Raw genomic sequence first — 5,655 nt, forward strand, 5'->3', positions numbered from 1 at the left:
GGTTGGAAGGGACCCCTGAAGGTCATGTAGTCCAACCCCTTGCTTGAAGCAGGACCAATTCCCAGTTAAATCATCCCAGCCAGGGCTTTGTCAAGCCTGACCTTAAAAACCTCTAAGGAAGGAGATTCTACCACCTCCCTAGGTATCGCATTCCAGTGTTTCACCACCCTCTTAGTGAAAAAGTTTTTCCTAATATCCAATCTAAACCTCCCCCACTGCAACTTGAGACCATTACTCCTTGTTCTGTCATCTGCTACCATTGAGAACAGTCTAGAGCCATCCTCTTTGGAACCCCCTTTCAGGTAGTTGAAAGCAGCTATCAAATCCCCCCTCATTCTTCTCTTCTGCAGGCTAAACAATCCCAGCTCCCTCAGCCTCTCCTCATAAGTCATGTGTTCTAGACCCCTAATCATTTTTGTTGCCCTTCGCTGGACTCTTTCCAATTTATCCACATCCTTCTTGTAGTGTGGGGCCCAAAACTGGACACAGTACTCCAGATGAGGCCTCACCAATGTCGAATAGAGGGGAACGATCACGTCCCTCCATCTGCTGGCAATGCCCCTACTTATACACCCCAAAATGCCATTGGCCTTCTTGGCAACAAGGGCACACTGCTGACTCATATCCAGCTTCTCGTCCACTGTCACCCCTAGGTCCTTTTCCTTTAAAGAGGAGCTGGTTGCAGTGGGGAGGTTGCAGTGGGGGAGGTTGCAAGTTGCAGTGGGGGAGGTTTAGATTGGATATTAGGAAAAACTTTTTCACTAAGAGGGTGGTGAAACACTGGAATGCGTTACCTAGGGAGGTGGTAGAATCTCCTTCCTTAGAGGTTTTTAAGGTCAGGCTTGACAAAGCCCTGGCTGGGATGATTTAACTGGGAATTGGTCCTGCTTTGAGCAGGGGGTTGGACTAGATGACCTTCTGGGGTCCCTTCCAACCCTGATATTCTATGATTCTATGGTGGCTCTTTAGTTTCAGTGCCTGAGTATCCTGGTGTCAATGGGAAGCGGGTCTTTTCTCGCCTGAGGCTATGGCTACGCTACCTTACAGCGTTATGCCGCTTTAGTTGAAGCGTTTTAATTAAATACTATGCTCCCTGCGTCACCAGAGCGCATCCACGCCAGCAGCTCGTGCATCGGCACACAGAGCAGTGCACGGTGGGTGGCTATCCCCCTGTGCCACCGGCCGCAGGGTCTTTTGGGAAGGGTTTGCAGGGTCCCGTGGGCCTGCGCGGCACCACGAGGCGGGTTTCTCTGTCCCTTCGTTCCCTGGGCATCCGACTTGATCGCCAGCTGCTCTTCACCTGCAATGAGCGGGGCGGGGGAGAGACTGTGTGTGTGTGGGGAGAGACCGTGTGTGCGGGGGGACTGTGTGTGTTGGGGAAGAGCGAGTGTGGCAGGCTGTAAGTTCAGAGAGCTGCTGGAAGCAACCAGTCCTGAGGCAGGGGGAGGGGGACACCCCTTTACTGAGGCAGGGGGAGGGGGACAGCCCCGACATCAGCCCCCGCTTCCCTCACTGGATCAGCACAGCAGTCTCTCTCTCTCACACACACACACGTTGCTGCCTGCCTAGCTCTGTGTCAGGGGTGCCAGAACAGGGGGGTGTAGAGGGCCATGGCCTTACCACTTTTTACCAGCTGTAAGGACCGACAAGGGAGGGGGGGACAAGGCAGACTCTTGGGGGGAAGAGGCATTCTGTGGGTGTGGCCTTGGGGAAGGGCTGGGGCGGGGCCTCAGGGAGAAGGGGTGCAGTGAGTGAAGGGCCTTGGGGAAGGAGCATCAGGGGGGTTCCACAGTTTGGACACCGGTAGGGCCCCCCCCCACACACTGTAAGGAAGCTTCTGCCACCCCTGCTCTGTGTTCGCAGTGCAGGGGAGCAGCATCCCACGGCAGCGATTTGCTCCTGGCGGCCGGAGCAGAGCCGCCGGCTCAGCTGTCAGAACGTCCCGGAGCCCCCGGAGCAGGACGGCAGGGCAGGCGAGTTCACGGCGGGCATTGTGGGATACTGGCGAGGCCAGTTACACTGACGCTTTGTTGCTTTAAGTTTGCTGCAAAAAGCTCTAGGCCGCTCCTCGAGGCCGTTTTATTTTGTTGCCAAAACAGGGCAGTTTTGTCACCCCGACGGGGCAGTGCGGTGTGTACACCAGCCAAAAGCTGGCGACGGAGGGAGCCTCGTGTGTTTTTCACACGCCCGAACAATATAATGATGCTGAAATAACTTGGTAGTGCAGACCTGGCCAAAGATTCGCTCTCTCTCTGTCTCTCTCTCTCTCTCTTTCACACACACACACACATGCTCTGCTTTTGCAGAATCCAAGCACAAGAAAAGCTTGTCAGGCCCCGGTGGGGTCTGGCAGGGAGTCAGGTGTGGGCAGACACCATGGCTTAGCTGGATACAGCACCGGTTTCATAAACAGGAGATCCTGGCTTCAACTCCCAGGGGTGCCTTGTTGAGAGGCTTTTGGGGCACCTGGTATTGGCTACAGTCAGAGGACAAGATACAGAGCTAGATGGGCCTTTGGTCTAGCCCACTATGCCTGTTTTTATGGTTTAAATTACACTCACGGGCACTGATAATAGAGGTACTGAGCGTTTGGGAGGTAAGAGCTGATAGGTCAGTGTTCCAGGCCCCTCGCGGATGATCCCCCTTCCTCTGGGACAGGGCAGGTCTGAGCTCTCCCACCAAATGGCGCATTGTGGCTGGCAGACTCTGTGGGCGGCTCATTTAATTTATGCCAAGGGTGGAGTCCTGCTTAGTGCACCGTGTCTGAGAATAAAAATCCTAAACCACCCTTTGCACTAACGAATGCAGCGGGACGTGGTTTTGTCCCTGCCCCAAAGCAGAGCGACCAATGGAGAACTGCCACTGAGTCCAAGGTAATACTCCATGGCCGTTTTACCTTTTTCGCTTGCAAAACTCCCTTCCAACCTTGCGGGGTCCCAGAGCCCGGTGCTGAGCCTGAGCCGAGATGTCTACACTGCAAATTTCCCATCCACTTCGAGCATCTTCCTTATCACGCCACTGCAGCATTTTGAATGTCGACTTGCCTCAGAGTAAGACCAGAAGTCCAGACTGGCTCCATTTGGCACCTTGGGTGGTAAGACACCACACTGACAGCTGGGTAGTTCTGTAAGTGTGTCCATGGCTGAACAGTGACAATTCCTGCCCATTTCCCTTCTGGCTGGAGCATGGTTAGAGTGTGTTTGTGGTTAATTGTTCATTGTTCATTCCCTGCCTTGACAATTCAGACAGTCCCTTTCCCCAACATGTCGGCAGCACATCAGTGATTCCAGTGGCAGGTTTTCTCTGGGGCACTGAGATTTTTGGGGGAGTTGGTGGCTCCTTTCCTTCCTCACTCTGGAGTAAACTCAGCTTTTTATTCCATCCTTGTTGATTCATGGAAGAACAACAGCAGCATAAAGAAAGAGGAGAGTGAATATCTCACTGCCTGGGGGGGAGGTGGCCACGTCCCCTCTGTCTGACCATTGCCATTGGAGGATAGAAAGTTTCAGTGGAATTGAATGCCCTGGCTCAGACAAGAGACACAGGACGATTTTGCTGTTCAGGGATCCGTGCAAAGGAAATTGTTTCTCTGTGTGCAAATGAGGAGGGAAATGAAACACCCACATGGTAGTGCTTAAGGCATAAGGGAACCCTATAGGATTAGGATAGGATAAGTTCTCAAGCAGCATGTGTCTTACTTTGCCCATCTGTCAATTTTGATTATTATCGATGGCAATATTTTGCCATTGGGTTGCGTGTTTACACAGATATTGACATTTACCAACAAATACGTCGTTCTTCCGAGCCTGTCCTTGGTGAGTTTAGAGGGAGACATTCACTCTCCCCAGCCCCTGTGCTAGGCCTGTGCTCCCCACTTCCCACGCTGCTGGGATCCTTCCCTGATCTCCCCCAAGATCTCTGCCCCCCACCCCCACTTCTGGGATCCCCTCCCAACACTGTCCAACTCCCTTACTGACAGGATCCTTCCCAGTTCCTTTCAATTCCTGGTTTCAGAGTAACAGCCGTGTTAGTCTGTATTTGCAAAAAGAAAAGGAGTACTTGTGGCACCTTAGAGACTAACCAATTTATTTGAGCATGAGCTTTCGTGAGCTACAGCTCACTTCATCGGATGCATACTGTGGAAACTGCAGAAGACATTATATACACAGAGACCATGAAACAATACCGCCTCCCACCCCACTCTCCTGCTGGTAATAGTTTATCTAAAGTGATCATCAAGTTGGGCCATTTCCAGCACAAATCCAGGTTTTCTCACCCTCCGCCCACCCCCACCGCCCCCAAACTCACTCTCCTGCTGGTAATAGCCCATCCAAAGTGATCACTCTCTTTACAATGTGTATGATAATCAAGTTGGGCCATTTCCAGCACAAATCCAGGTTTTCTCACCCCCCCCCTTTTTTTTTTTTTTCCAAAAACCACACACACAAACTTACTCTTCTGCTGGTAACAGCTTATCCAAAGTGACCACTCTCCTTACAATGTGTATGAAAATCAAGATGGGCCATTTCCAGCACAAATCCAGGTTTTCTCGCCCCCCCCCCCCCAAACTCACTCTCCTGCTGGTAATAGCTCATCCAAACTGACCACTCTCTTTACAATGTGAATGATAATCAAGTGGGCCACTTCCAGCACTTGGATTTATGCTGGAAGTGGCCCACCTTGATTATCATACACATTGTAAGGAGAGTGATCACTTTAGATAAGCTATTACCAGCAGGAGAGTGGGGTGGGAGGAGGTATTGTTTCATGGTCTCTGTGTATATAATGTCTTCTGCAGTTTCCACGGTATGCATCCGATGAAGTGAGCTGTAGCTCACGAAAGCTCATGCTCAAATAAATTGGTTAGTCTCTAAGGTGCCACAAGTCCTCCTTTTCTTTTTTCAATTCCTGCCTCCCCTCTGAGCAAAAGCACTGCCCTTTTCCCACACCCAGAATTGAACCCAGGCCGCCTGGGTGAAAACCAGGAATCCTGACCACTAGACCACATGGGACTGGCACTCCTGGGCTTCTCTAAGCCAACCCCTTGTGAGAGCAGCGGCGCCGTCCACTGGGGCCTGTGCCCAGGGCTGCACGAACCCTCCGGGTGCTGAGGTCTCCCCTCTATCCATTCCCGGTGCCCGTGATCAGGAACCACAGATCGGGGCTCTCAGGTGCCGCACAGACCGGGACTGAGGTTAGGACCCCCTCTTGTGCAAGGTGCTGTACAAACCCTGGCCAACACCTGCGGGGTTCCCTCAATTTCCCTGAGTCTCTGCTGCCCAACTCCTTCTGATCCCCTGTGGATCAACCCCCCCCGCAATAAACCCACCTTTCCAAACAGTCCTTCTTCCCCTGCCCCCTCTCTTGGCTTGCACACCCCGGGCCCATCTGCTCCCGCCCCCCAGGTGAAGAAGCCATGGAGGCAACTTCAGCCACTGCAGACAGCCCCAGCCAGCGCTGCAGCCCGCCCCGGGGGTGCTCTTTGCAAGACGCAAGAAAGGGGAGCGGTGGGAACAAAGCCCAGAGGCTGGGGACGGGGCAGCGCCTGGGGGCGGGGCCTGTCACAGCCCGGGGGCGGGGCAGCGCCTGGGGGCGGGGCCTGTCACAGCCCGGGGGCGGGGCAGCGCCTGGGGGCGGGGCTCGGGCCCGGACCAG

Source organism: Lepidochelys olivacea, assembly GCF_965140295.1.
Source record: "Lepidochelys olivacea isolate rLepOli2 genome assembly, chromosome: 4".
Lineage (NCBI taxonomy): Eukaryota > Metazoa > Chordata > Testudines > Cheloniidae > Lepidochelys > Lepidochelys olivacea.